This window comes from Lycorma delicatula, chromosome 12, assembly GCF_047948215.1.
Source record: "Lycorma delicatula isolate Av1 chromosome 12, ASM4794821v1, whole genome shotgun sequence".
In the NCBI taxonomy this organism is placed as follows: Eukaryota; Metazoa; Arthropoda; class Insecta; order Hemiptera; family Fulgoridae; genus Lycorma; species Lycorma delicatula.
In genome coordinates this window covers 35,624,813-35,640,760 of record NC_134466.1, presented here as the reverse complement: position 1 = coordinate 35,640,760, position 15,948 = coordinate 35,624,813, and the positions used below count along the sequence as shown (strand labels likewise).

At 27.4% G+C, this 15,948-nt stretch overlaps 1 protein-coding gene across 3 annotated transcripts in view; it reads left to right on the top strand.

The window, feature by feature from the left end:
* The first annotated feature begins 1,481 nt into the window (after window positions 1-1,481).
* The window catches only part of Cad96Cb (protocadherin Fat 4-like Cad96Ca), a 177,120-nt gene continuing 162,653 nt past the window's right edge, over window positions 1,482-15,948 (top strand). For 2 of the 3 annotated variants that reach the window (XR_012758540.1, XM_075380089.1), the window contains exon 1: window positions 1,482-1,782. The gene's annotated coding sequence lies outside the window, so the exon portion shown is untranslated. Of the gene's footprint in view, window positions 1,783-1,804; window positions 1,963-15,948 lie in introns of those variants that run through there. The other variant, XM_075380090.1, reaches the window with a different exon arrangement.

Sequence of the window (15,948 nt, the reverse complement as noted above, 5' to 3'; positions counted from 1 at the left end):
GAAAAAAAAATGAATCCTTTTAGTTCATTATTATATTTTTATCACCTTGCCAACAGATAAAAATATACAGATAAAATTGCTGTGGAATTTTCTTCATCAAACGTGTGCGTACTTGAGTTACCGTACTCTATTATTCTGTCTTTTGAATCTAGTGTCTTTTTCAGGTTTCTATAAAACTTGAATAAATTCTTAGGTTCTTTTTTTGTACTAGAGGTTTGAGGATAATGAAATATCAATACTTCCACATTTTAAACCTTATGGATATTATACATTGAGCTTTCAAACTTTTAAAAAGTTTAAAAAACCGATTTTTCGTTAACACAGACTACATGAATGGATTGGAGGAAATATTTATAAACATTTTAAAGCCCATTTATGCTAAAAATATTCGTATAAAATTTTCCCATTAATAATTCCTTTTTCTGAAGCAAGAATAGTAAAAAAAATTCAATCCATTTTTTTTTGGGTAGGTGGGGTGAATATTAAAAAAAAAATTTGCGTAATTTGTTATCCTGATAAAAAGGGCTTCAACTTTTGTAAGAAAAATTTTTTTGATAAAATGTCCAGTAAAATTTTATTTTTAAATCATCTGAATTTTCCACGGGAAAATAATGAAATAAAAACGATCCAACATTTTTTTCAAATTTTTTCAAACATTTATTGTAATAAATCCCTCTGATGGTGACATATTCCTACCAAATTTGAAGAAATTTGGTTTTCGGTATCTGGAGTTATTAAGTTTCAAACACTTTAACATACATAGGTAAATAAAAATTAACTTATAAAAATGGTTATTTTGAATTTAGGGATAACGTTAAACAATTTTTTTTTGCTTTTCTAATATAAAAGATTTTTTTTTTTTGTGAAAAAACCTTTCTTCTAAAATGTCCCCTTAAGGCACAATTAAAAAAAAAGAAAGATTGATTTATTGATCATTTTTTTGAAATCGATCATTATACTTCGCTTTTAGTGTAGCTGTATTATATTAAAAGGGAAGGTAAAAATAATTATGTTTTTTTATAAACAATTCCAAAAGAATATAAAATTTGATCGTTTTTATTTCATTATTTTCCCGTGCGAAATTCAGATGATTTATAAATTAATAAAAAAAATAATATCAATACGCGATCTTCGTGGTGGAAAAATAGAGTCTCGGTCTTTCATTTGGAGTCCCGGGTTCGAATTCCAGTCAGGTAATGTATTTTTCATACGCTACAAAATTCCCATTTTCATATTTCAACGTACACGCTTCTCTTTCTGCGGTAAATTAATTTATAAAGCAAAAAAAAGAACAGTTTTAGTTGCAGTTTTTTTTTTAAACATAAATAAATAAAAAAAAAAAAAGAATTTTTCTGTTGACCGGGACTGTGTTGAAGTAGCTGCCTGTATTGCATTGGATGTGTGTAAATTGTATCTAGGCTAAATACTTCCCCAACTCTACACACCGGTTGGTGGAGCGATGGAAGTTGACTGTAGTTAGACGCAGAACATGTTATGTCGTAAGCATCCGTTGTGTCCGTACTGTTGGGAATAATCCGGCAGTTAGCTGCGTGCTCTCGTCGTTGACGGTTTTATGAATTTAGTGTGTTCTTTCAGCAGTTTTAATAAAAAAAAGTTACTAAACTAGTTTTATACATTCCCTTTTATTAGTGTTGTGTTTATTAATTTAAAACAATGTGTATTTAAAAAATCAAATTATTTCAATAATTTGTGTGATTTTATTATTTTTTTTTTTTTTAAACCAAACGTTTTACTTATGTTATTTAAGAAAAACTATAAAAGGTGCGTATATAAAACATATTAATTAATCGATAACAAGAAATAATTTTTTATTAGAGCCAATTATTTATCAATATAACATATTTATGACTAATATTTTAAGTTACTGTGATGTATACTCGAAGGCGCTGTAAAAATTTAATGAAAAATATCTCAGGCTTATTATAAAACCGGAGTTTTGAGGTTAGTCTTTAATTTTTATTATTATTATCATCATCTAATTTGTACTTTTAAAACTAATTCTTTATTATAGAGAATTTATTCACATTCTTGGATAATTTTAAACATCTTTATCAGGCACAAACCTTTTGAATTTTAATTATGGAATAGAAATATCTTTTTTTTTGGATCTTATTTATTTCCTATCAATAAAATTTAATCCATATTTTTTATATTAAATTCCATTTATAGCCTAACTGCTTATACTATTCATAGTTCTAATCCGAAAACAAAACAAATACATTTTTTATCCTGAATCGGTTTATAATAATGTATGAATCACGTTAGGATTTTGTTTTATCCACGGATAAAACAAAAAAGTAATTTCCCCTACATTTATCTGGATGGATCAAGAGAAACCACGATCTTAATCAGAGCATTATAACAATACACAATTATAAAATACAAAAGTTGATTTAATTAAAGTCTACATTATATTTTATTTAAAATATGAATACCGTATGATGATACTAAATTAAAAAACTAAAAATAAAATACAAAGCCTTAATAAAAATTATTTGAGCAAATATTTATGTTTACGTTAAATTTGATTTAAAATACTTAAAGATTGTTTTAAATGTTTTACTTACTGTTATCTAAAAATTCATAGACAGAATATTTCTATAAAAGAAAAACTTTTTAATTATATTTTAAATAAATTTATGTGAAGATTAAAAAAAAAGTGATTCAGTAATTTATTAAAAATGGTAATGGAAACAAAATAAGCCCTTTTCTTGTTACCTGGAATATAGTGTTGAGTTACACGAAAACAATACATTGGTAGTTTAATACATGATGATATTGTTATTCATTTAAGAAGGACTATTCTTTATTGCACATATAGCCAAACAATGGTTGCCTATTTTTGTATCTTAAAAAATCGATCTGATTTTATTTTGCGGAAGGTCCTAGAGATTATATTGTATTTCAGATGAGAATATACATTAGCATAAAAAATATTTAATAACGCTTGAATCTACAATTAAAGAAATCGTAAAAAATCTGATGTGGACACCACATGACTTCCTTGTACGCCCATTAAATTATATACACACATTTTTTTAAAATGAAAAGTGCATAAAAGTTTATTCATTAATAACTTCTGATATTTTTTCATATTTATTTTTGTTAGTATTGAATTATTATTTATTGTAAAAGTTTTTTACAATCAGAGGTTAATAATTATTAATAAATCAATATATTTAAATTAAAAAAAAAGTTAAAAAAGGAGATGAAGTCTGGTTCGAATCGATGTGCCTTTCCCTTGTAAGATCCAAAAATTTCATTAATTAACATTTTATTTGTTTGTAATTCTGGAGCCAATGAAAAAAATTACCACTTATGATATATCGTTGAAAAGCTTTCAGTAAGGGCTAATTACTGCAGTTAAGAAATATTCCAAAATCTTAATTTTTTGCATTTTGGACTTTTTTGGACACTTTTGGTTCAGTCGATTGTAATCAGAAGAGAAGGTGCACAACTAGATGTTACAACAGTCCTAAATCAAAAATGTCAGCATTCTACCGCTTATCGTTTTTGAGTTATGGGATACAAACGTACGTACAGACGTCAAGCCGAAACTAGTCAGAATGGATTCAGGGATGTTCAAAATGGATATTTCCGTTGAAACATGACAAGATAAATTTTTCGACATCACAATTCTTCCATTATTTCGTACAAGGAAGTAAAAGTTATTACATTAGCCAGTTCTGAGTTCGAATCCCAATCAGATTTGGACATTTTTCATTAGTTACAGATTTTGCATTATATACAGTACTCGTGCTTATATTACGAATACAACCTTTTCCATCTATTTAATCAGCATCTTGTACAAATTAATTTTGATTTTGTATTTTCTTAACAACTTTCTAGTTGCACATTATCCCTGGTTTATATTTTAAGCGGAGAAACAGTACTTAAATTAGAAGTCAGATCACCTGATCTAACGCTATCTCGTTTTTGTTTAGCCTCCACCGTAAGGTATTACTTCGGAGGATAAATGAGGATGATATATGTAAGAATGTGAAGGAAGTAGTCTTGTACACTCTCAGGTCAACCACTTCTGAGAAGTATGGTTAATTGAAACCCAACCACCAAAGAACACCGGTGTACACGATCTAGTGTTCAAATCCATATACTACCTTTATTATTATTTGAACCTTAGAACACTGCAATGTCGTTAATATATGAACAAAAGGTTCACCGGAAAAGAAGTAGTAACAAGAATTTTTAACGTATTTGAAAAAGCCTGATATTCATGAAGGTATTTTAAGTAGCTTTTAATACTGTATATGTACATAGAGTTAAGGAAAACATTTTGAACAATTATTGTAGTACATTTTTATTTATTTTTAATAATTTATTTTATTTTTAGATATTTTCCAGTACTTAAATGATAGTTATTTCTATTTAAAATTTTTATGAAGTATTTTTTTGCCACGTTGTCCCATTTTGTTTTTAATAAAAGTCAAATATCTTAAGATTTCCTTCGTCTTCTGTTGATGTTACGTCCATAGATTTTCTCTGATTTAAATTTTTTATAACTTTTGCTTAATGAAAATTCAACTAAGTTATTAAACATCAAACTTAAAAAATATTTTTTTGTAAATCTTTTATGTTTTACAATAATTTTCTCTCAAATCACTAGATATACAGTTCTGTAACCAGTTTTTTTTTATTGATTCAGATTACAAACCATACATTTTTTTTGAAGTTTTAATGGCTTTATTTTACCCGTGGAGCAAAAATCAGGGTGAAATTTTTCACTAACTATAACTTAAAACGAATTGTATTCAGACCCACGTTTCTATAAACACTTTTCTTTATTTTCATTTCTAGAATATGTCATGAAATTATTTTTGTTTCGTCGTAAGATACCTTGTATTTATATCTAAATTATTATTACGTTTCTTTTTGTTTTTATTACATTTCATACAAAGCTGAAGTAAAGATTTATTTAAATCTGTCCCTATTCAGAGTAGAAGCATTAGATTCAAAATATGAATACAGGGGCAAACTTTTCATGGCGATCAGACCAGGAGTAAAAGGTCCCTAAGCACGCTTCAATTAATATACTAACAGTCGAGAGCCTCACTACCATTCCGATATGTGTTTATAAACAAAATGAAATTTATAAACCGTGCTTTTTTCCGTTATTTTGGCTGTAGGTCGTTAAATATTCATTTTACAGAAAATATTACTCGTAAGAAATCTAGAACGGAAAATTCTACAAAAAAAGATTTTATGGACACATTCCAATCGGATCAAAAATAAACGAGGTTGCGCAGTAAACAGTAGCACTTTATATACTGCCTGTGGGAAGAAATATAAGGCAGGAGTTGCGGCGACACCGTTTTAACACGCACGCGCGATAAACAAATATCTATAATTTTATATCTACGATAGATAATGCAAAAAATCAAAATATCGATCATAAAAGATACCTACTAAAAAAATAAGGTACTTACGTATTAACGCCACCGCAGCTACAGCTTTATTTAAAAACAAAGTAGTCAATTTCGGTGGAAAATGGGCCGATGTAGAGTTTAATATAATTTCAAAACAGTCTCTTTATTAATTTTAATAAATGGTTATTTATATTTATTTATTTTATTATATAATTTAACCAAACTTAACCTACGCTCGCTTCGCTCGCTAACCTTGACTAATTAACAGGAGTATTTTGATTATTTAAATAATAAATAATTGCAATAATTACTGAATTTATTAAATAAATACTCAAAAAATTACGGTGTTAAGGTTAGCGAGCGTAGGTTAAGTTTGGTTTATAAATGTATATAAATAACCATTTATTAAAATTAATAAAGAGACTGTTCATTTTCTACCGATAATCCGATTGACTACTTTGTTTTTAAATAAAGCTGTAGCTGCGGTGGCGTTGATACGTAAGTACCAAAAATAACGTTTGTTAAATTTAAAAGCATTTGCTACATTTAGGAATAACACATTATAGTATTATGTTGTCAGGTCGAAGTATTTTCATATTTGTTTATCAAAGGCCTGCAAATAAAAACGAAATTAAAAACATCTTCGCAAATATATTGTTAAGATGAATATTTATGAATGCAATAGTTATGAATGCAAAAAAAATCAGTAATTTTAAAATCATTCTATTTCAAGAAACGTATTTTGGACCTTTCACTAAGTACAAAATACCTATCATAACCTACTAAAATTTTACGAAATTATATATGTTCCGGAAAAGTATTTACTTTTAGATGGTGATTTCAGTTTTACACAAATTTTAATTTTTGACCGAGTTTTGTGAGCGAAATATTTGTAAAATGCGTCAGTGCGCACCAAACATGGAAAAGAGCAGTATAAATAAATGTTTGTAAAAAGTTAACAAAAACAGATTTTTATGATAAACTTGGTAAAGTTATCTAGAAGTACGTATTGAGTGTTAACCTTCGATTTAATTAATTTAAAAAATTTTTCAAAAAATTTAATTAAGATAAAAACAAGTTTTATTTTCTGATGTATTCTCTGAACTGAGTATTCTCAGATTTATTTATGAACTTATGAAAATGTTACTAGACGTTTTTTGTGTAAAACTTTTCGTTCTACAACCTTTGTTTGTAATATTTTTCGATAAATTCAGTATTTCACTAGTTACAACCGAAAAACGGGACTACAACTCGTTTACATCGATCGATTGGGCCATTTTACTAGATCCACCCGGATAATATTTTTTAGTAAGGCTGTCGACTTTCAGTATGTTAATTGAGGCACGTTTAGGGACCTTTTCCACCTGGTCTGATCGACAGGAAAATTTTGTTCCTATATCCATGTTTTGCTTCTAATGCCCTACTCTAATTGTAATGTCTATCGATTTTTACGATTTTTCTTTCTTTGTTTTTTGCTTCTATCGGTTTAAGCAAGAAAAACAAAATTTGGCCTTTAATGAATCTTATGTCCTAAACTTATTTTATACAGACTTAGCTGTTTAAACAATGAAAGATTTTAATACTTCAGTTTTATGCTCGTTTGAAGGGAATCTTAAAAAATAAATACCCAAGTAGATAATACGTAGGTTAAAAATCAAATTTACTGATTCCTGTGGCGGAGTGGTTGCGCCTTGACATTTCACCAGAGGTCCGGGTTTGAATCCCAAATTATTATTCATAAGCTAAAAAGGTTTCCATTCCATATTCTCAAATAGAAGCTTCAAGCACTTACGGGTGAATTATTCATCAAGAAAAAAAAATCTTTTCGATTTTCATATTTTTTTTTATTGTTATTATTGAATTATTATTTATTATAAAAAATTTGTTACAATCAGAGGTTAATAATTATTAATAAATCAATATATTTAAATTAAAAAAAAAGTTAAAAAAAGGAGATGAAGTCTGATTCAAACCGATGTGCCTTCTCCTTGTAAGATCCAAATATTTTATTAATTAAAATCTCATTTAGCTATACCTCTGGAACTAATGTAAATAAGTATCACTTATCGTCGAAAAGCTCACAATGAGGGCTTATGAAAAAGTTCAAAATCCAAAGTTTTTTGGATTTTGGGCTTTTTTGGACACTTTTTCTTTAGTCAATTGCAATCAAAAGGGAGGTGCACGGTGCACAACCAGATGTTACAGCAGTCCTAAACCCAAAATTTCAACATTCTACGGCTAATCGTTTTTGAGTTATGCGAGATACGTATGTACGTAAAGACGTCACGCCGAAACCAGTCAAAATGGATTCAGGGATGGTCAAAATAGATATTTCCATTGAAATCTGAAAACCGAAATTTTTCGCGATTACAATACTTTACTTCCTACAAGGAAGTAAAAACATATGAATGTACTACGTTTTCACATTGCTTTTGGCCTTATATATGACCAAACCGATTTTCTTTAAATTTGGCTCAAATATTTCTGGGTCATTAATCGTAGTAAATTTGTTTTAATTTTTTTTTCGAAGAAAGGTACAGTACTTTGGTCAAACGCTGCGATAAGTGGGAGTGAAATTTAACTTTCTTTACGTTTTGGGGTATGAGAAGTACGAAAATGCCACTCACTTAAAATATAATTTCCATATATATATATATATATATATACAGGGCTGTGTATAAAATTTGTGGGTCAAAAATTTCCAAAACTTCTGCATCAATTTCATTGAAATTTATATATATTGTATACTGTAGCAGTGTATATTTTCATACACGTCATGCATATGAAAATTTGATGAAGATTGGTTGAGTAGTTCTTCAGTTAAGGTTGTCAAAAAAACCTGAAATTAAAGGTAGACTTTGTATTGATATATTTACTTCCTTGTACGAAGTAAAGGAAGTATTGTAATCGCGAAAAATTTTCGGTTTTCAGATTTCAACGGAAATATCCATTTTGACTATCCCTGAATCCACTTTGACTAGTTTCGGCGTGACGTCTGTACGTATAAATGTATGTATCTCGCATAACTCAAAAAATATTGCCATGAGATACTGAAATTTTGGATTAGGACTGTTGTAACATCTAGTTGTGCACCTTCCCTTTTGATTGCAATCGACTGGACCAAAATTTACGAAAAAAGCCCAAAATCCAAATAATTTGGATTTTGAACTTTTTCGTAACTGCAGTATTATTTGGATTTTGAACTTTTTCGTAACTGCAGTACTAACTCATTGAGAGATTTTCAACGATATACCAACCATAAGTGGTACTTATTTTCATTTATTCCAGGGTTATAGCAAAATAAAAATGTTAATTAATGAAATATTTAAATCTTACAAGGGGAAGGCATATTTGTTTGAATCGGACTTCATCTCCTTTTTCTATTTCTTTTAACTTTTTTTTTTTTTTATTTAAATATATTAGTTAATTAATTAACCTCTGATTGTAAAAAAAAAATAAAATAAAATATCAGATTAATGAAATAAAATTTTATGTATTATTAAATTTTAAAAATCTGTATATATCTCTATTAATTTAATAGGCGTACAAGGAAGTCATGTAGTGTCCACATCAGACTTTGTTGAATTATTGACCTCGGACGTAAAAGCAGTAAAGTTTTTGAAAATTCTATTTTTTTATTTTAGACTTAATTGAAATTAAGTCTTAATTGAAATTGCGTAGAAATTCTTCCTACGCAAGAACTATCGCATGAAAATAAACAAGAAGAAAACAAAAGTAATGAAATGTAGTAGAAATAACAAATATGGACCACTGAATGTGAAAATAGGAGGAGAAAAGATTATGGAGGTAGAAGAATTTTGTTATTTGGGAAGTAAAATTACTAAAGATGGACGAAGCAGGAGCGATATAAAATGCCGAATAGCACAAGCGAAATGAGCCTTCAGTAAGAAATATAATTTGTTTACATCAAAAATTAATTTAAACGTCAGGAAAAGATTTTTGAAAGTGTATGTTTGGAGTGGCGCTTTATATGGAAGTGAAACTTGGACAATCGGAGTATCTGAGAAGAAAAGATTAGAAGCTTTTGAAATGCGGTGCTATAGGAGAATGTTAAAAATCAGATAGGTGGATAAAGTGACAAATGAAGAGGTATTGCGGCAAATAGATGAAGAAAGTAGCATTTGGAAAAATATAGTTAAAAGAAGAGACAGACTTATAGGCCACATCCTGGAATAGTCGCTTTAATATTGGAAGGACAGGTAGAAGGGAAAAATTGTGTTGGCAGGCCACGTTTGGAATATGTAAAACAAATTGTTAGGGATGTAGGATGTAGAGGGTATACTGAAATGAAACGACTAGCACTAGATAGGGAATCTTGGAGAGCTGCATCAAACCAGTCAAATGACTGAAGATAAAAAAAAAAGACTTAATTGAAGGCGATGTTAGTTTAGAGAACATTCTACTAAAGCAAACTTGTTAAGCTACATAAGGATATTTTTAGAAAATCTTTCTAATTCTTTTTTTTTGTGCATCACATCTTTATAAATAAATTGTTCATTGATTTTCCCCACAGTATAAGAAACCAAATAGAATAAAAAATTCGAAATTTGGGAGTTTTGATGTTTTTATCTTATTTTGATAATCATCATAATCAATATAAAAGCACCCTTGAAATTTGGGCTATTACATCTTAACAAATTCTGTAAAACCTTTTAGTTTTCTCGATGTCAACGTTTGTAAAACTGATTTTGGTGAATTTTAGCTTTATTAAAATGTTTAGTTTTAATACAGCAAAATTATGCAAAGACTTAATGATTTTTTAAATCTATTTAATTTTACAATTTCATACAATTTTATTTTTTACAACTTTGTTTTATTTTTTTCTACTATTTGTTTTTAGAATTTATAAAATTTTATATTTTACAGTTTTTAAAAATTTTCTACGATTTTAAAGCACTGCCTCTACAAATTTGTAAAAAAAAAATATGACCATTGATCGGCATAGCCGGGAAAGTTATACAATACTTTGCCAGTTTTTTTAAAAATCAGAAAGCCTACTAAAAAAGGTAAATCAATTTCTATTAATTTTTAACATTTATTTAATATTCAATAACCGCATGACCCCAAAACCACGCTGCTTTTAACTCATATACTTATAAGAATCCGTAGTCTAGTTAGCCTTTTTTAGATTCCGTTTATAAATTTCTTAAAATTCCAATTATATTATTTATTTATTTGTTCACTCTGGAACAAATAAACGATAAATTTACTTATTATTTTTTTAAAAACTTGCATTTAAGTAACTGAAAGTTATAGTAAATTATATTGAGCTTAAATTTAATCTTACCTCCAGTGATAAAACTGAAAATCATCTTTACGTTCACAAACATAATTATTTTTTATTATTTAACTAATTACATTATTCCAATAAAGCTTACAGGTGTCCACTCAAAACGTACTTTTCTAACTTGTTAAAGTTATCATATATTTTTTTATAGTAAATAAAAACAAAAATAAATTAAAATTAAGTAAATGAAACAATAAAAAAAGCAGGTTTACAAATATCTTTTGAAAAAAATCACAATGTACGAAGAAATGTGTGAAGAATGCTTTAATTAACGTTTTACATCCTTGTATGAAGTAAAGAAAGCATTGTGATCGCGAAAAATGTCGGTTTTCAGATTTCAACGGAAATAACCATTTTGACCATCCTTAAATCCATTTTGAATAGTTTCGGCGTGACGTCGTACGTATGTACGTATCTCGTATAACTCAAAAACGATTAGCCGTAGGATGTTGACATTTTGGATTTAGGACAGTTGTAACATCTAGTTGTGCACTATCATGTGGTATTTGTATTCATTGGTTTAAGAGTTATACCCAAATAAAATTTTTATTAATGAAATACTTGGAGATTACAGAGGGATGGCACATCAGTTCGAATTACACTTCATCTCTTTTTTTTTAATTTAACTTTATTGATTTATTAATAATTATTAAACTCTGATTGTAAAAAGATTACATAAATAATAATTCAATAATTACAATAAAATAAAAAATGAAAAAATATCAGAAGTTAGTAATGAGATAAAATTTTATGTACTTTTCAAAAAAAAAAAAAAACTATATATGTACGCGTAATTTAATAGGCGTACAAGAAATTCATGTGGTTCTCACATCAGATTTTTTTTGGGCCAAACGTTTTCCAGAAAAAATTGTTAATTTAAGCTGTTTTTTTAGAATTTAATTATTTTAGTCGACTTTTTGGCAAAGGCTGTTTATGACAATTCCTTTCTCATATATTGAGTTTTTGTAATATATGTTTATGGAATTATTTTTCAAAGATTATTTTTTGTGTTTTGCAACTATTTCAACGAATGAACATTTACAGCAATAATAATGATAATAACTGTAGAAAATCAATCTGTTGGTACGGGTGACGATCTCAGTCACGGAGTTTTGTAATATTTTATAATTTGACGAAGATAGTGAAAAGAAAGAAAGAATAAAAGAGAAGATGAAATGTTTGAACGGAAACTATGTTTTTACTATTATTATTATTACTGTTACTACTTTAAGTGTTGTAATCAATTAGGGTGTCCGTTAGTTTTGGAAGATATATTATTACTCTTGTGTTGTGATTCGACTATTATATTTTTATAGATAATTCATTGAGTCTTGAGTTGAGCGCACATCTGTCTTTATTTATCTCTTGCTGTACTTCTATTTCGTACTTTAAAAAAGGAGAAAAAAAACAGTGTACAGTGACTTGTTTTATTTTTAAACATTCGATTGTTTTTTGTTTTTTTTTTATGTAATAATGGTTCGGCGTTTTGGATATTTATTATTTGAATTAAATAATAATATTATTTTGTTGTAACTGTGTAAGTTTCACAGCTATTTATAATTGTCGGCTTATACAAACTTTTTATATACAGAATGAGTCACAAAAAATGTAACAAACTATCATGACATATTATACTATAAAAAAAAGAAGTAAGTTCATATAAACAAAGGTTTGGAAATTCTTCGTTAGCGAATGTCGGCTGGCGAAAGATTTCACCCTGATTTCTGCGTCTTCAGTAAAATTAAGCCAGATTATAATTCTTAGAACCGAAATTAAGGAGAAAATTTAGTAGTTTTATACGAACTTACCTAAAAAAATAGGAAAAAATAAGTCTCAGATTTGTACTTTCAGTAGTTTTTGAGAGATCTGGTATAAAGTATAAAAAATTAAGGATTGAAAAAACATTATTTTATGTTTAGCGTTAAATAAATTTTGTTAAATTGTTGATAAACCCAATAAAATTTTTGGAGAATTTGATTTTGAGTTAAAATGGTATGAATAAAATTCACAAAAACCAAATACAAACGTAAACATTTTGAAGTTTATTAAAAACAAAACATATCAAAACTTGGTAGATTTCAACTCTATATTAACGGAAACAATATTTCATAACAAAAAAATTAAATAATTTAGAAAAATAAAAAGTACAAACAATAAAACAAACTTACAGTTATTAAACGTTTGAAAATGTCCTCCACCTCAATGGATACACTCTACCCGACGAACAATTATTATGGTGGTTTTCTATATTTCAAATTATATCCGTTGTAATAATAATTATTATTATTGTTTTTAATAATTTCTATATTTATTTAAAAAAATTCAATTCAAAACTTTTTTTGTAGAAAGATTTGATTTTTTAAAATATTTTAGTTTTGATTTCTTATTTATTAAAAAAAAAATATTTTTCGTACTGAATTGCATAGTTTCTAAAAAAAATAAATTATTTTTTTTTTCAAATTTAGAGACGTATATTTTGTGAAATCTATGTAATTGAATTATATTAAGTTAAATTCATTTTGATGTTATTGATAAATTACTGTATTTTTAGATTTCGTTACATTGGACATTTTTTCATTATTATCTTTAATAATAAACGTAAAAATAAATTCGAGAAAAAAAATTGATTGATAGATGATTAATTTTACTTAAAAAATTGATTGGTAGAAAAATATACTAAGAGAGAGATTAATTTTTCGTATTGTTAGATTTTTATTTATTACTATTGTGGGTAGAAATTTAATATTTAACTTATAGGCGGGATAATTGAGAGGAGAACCTAATTTTATTAAATTACATTCGTAATATTATTCATTGTTTACATATTGCCAACCTACGGAAAATAAACAGTAATAAACTAAATAACGTGATGAAGTCTGTGAAGGCAGAAAATTAAACCTAATTCGAAACAACTGCAGCGCACATCTTCCTCGGTATATAACATCGAACAGTATTATTATTATTATTATAATACAATGTACTGTTGCGCTTACTGTATAAATTATTAAAAACAATTACGCATTACTTTCTAGGAAAAACAAATCAGTTAACTTTAGCACTCTCTTTCGCCCACACCCTTACAACCTCAAATAATAACATATGAAATATCTCAATTGGAAAGTGTTAATTCATTATAAAAAAGACTGTCGTATAATTTTTTGTACGTTTCTTATTATGGTAATTTAACTTAAAAAAAGCAGCCGTATTCGATGTTTCTGAAATTTATTTACATTTCAATAGAGTTTAAAAGTACACTTTACAAACGATAAATTTTAAAATAATTATTTGTTCTATATTAACAGATGCCTGGAAAATGATATTTATAGAAATAGTTAGGTTTTATAATACAGTCGATATTTGTTTTACCATATAAACAACAAGCGTTCACAAATATACTGAGTCCCATGTCTGAATGAAAAAAAAATGTAATACATATTCTTTTGGTGTATTGCTTTATTTACAATTGGTTTCCTGAACAATGAATTATAAGTAAAGTGTTCATTTTGTAATAATGACGTGATATCCATCAGTGATATTTTCCAAGACCTTTATATTATAAAGGTTTAAACACAGTATAGTGCAATAAAAATTATAACGAATAAAAATATAATTGAGCGTAACAAAGTACACACAATTTTAAAATTAATTGTTAAGATAAATAAAAAGTTAACATAACTTGACATAGGTATTAAAAACAATAAAATTAAATGGTTAACAAAATAGAACAAGCAATTGAGTATAAAAAAAGTCACTAGTCATTCACAAGTATGAAAAACAAGTATGACAAATTAACACCGGTCAGTTATAGAAAACGAATACAAAACCACGAAACTTAAACAATTCATTAACAACAAAACAAAATAATTCATATGACTAAATTAAAATAATTCATAAATATTATCAGCAAAATTCAGTTACAAAAGGATGTTATTCAACGCACAACAGCCTCTAGATCCAATACATGTAGCCTCTTTAGTCGTCTCACATCTTCACTATTATCCAAAAGGTTAACAGCCAAGTAGTTTTCGTACACGTTAAACGTAAGTATATACTTGAACTTAGCCGGTGGATTTCCTCACGAATAGATGACATCCCTAGGTAATCGGGGATTCCTTGTTCTTCGCAAACGTGGCGCTTCCAAAATGTTCCTCAGCACTTTGTTCTGGAACCTTTACTTTTTGAGGTATGAAGATTACGAATATACTGTTCACGTATAAAGTTTTTCGCTCAAAAATCTCCAAAACTACTTCATAAATTTCATTGAAATTTAGATGTGCTGTATTAGTGTAATTGAAGTGTGGTATGTGAGAATTTGATGAAGGTTGGTTGAGTTATTCTTCTGGTACGCTCAATTTAAGGTCAAAAACAGAAAAAATAACCTCAGTTTGAGGTTATGTTGACTTCGTATCTGTGTATTTTCACTTCCTTGTACGAAGTAAAGGAAGTATTGTGATCACGAAAAATTTCGATTTTCAGATTTCAACGGAAATATTCATTTTGACCATTCCTGAATCCATTTTGACTAGTTTCGGCGTGACGTCTGTACGTACGTACATCCCCATACGTACGTTCCTTTTTGATAGCAATCGACTGAACCAAAAAAGCTTAAAATCCAAAACAATTTGGATTTTGGACTTTTTCTTAACTACCGTTATAAGCCCTCACTGAGAGTTTTTAAACGATAAATCATGGTACTTATTTTCATTGGTTATAGACGAATGAAATTTTAATTAATGAAATATTTGGATCTTGAAAGGGGAAGGCACATGGGTTCGAATCAGACTTCATCTCTTTTTTTTTTTTTTAACTTTTTTTTGTTAATTTAAATATATTGATTTATTAATAATTATTAACCTCTAATTGTAAAAACGTTTTATGATAAATAATAATTCAATAATAACAATAAAAAAAATATCAGAAGTTGTTAATGAAGTAAAATATTATGTACATTCCATTAAAAAAAAAAATTGTATATGTACAAGAAGTTATGTGGAGTCCACATCAGATTTTTCATACATCTTTATGTAGTGAGTCATAGTGGTGTTTAAAACTTGAGGCTTGCGTGTAGGGTGTACTCGTTATTTTTAATTTTTTAATTAAATTATTGATATAATAAATTAATTTTCTTATAAATAGAAAATATATTTTTATATTAAATTAAAAAAATAAAATATACTTTATTAATTCTCTCAATTTATGTTTTGGATATTTCTTGCATAAAAAGTTATACAAAAT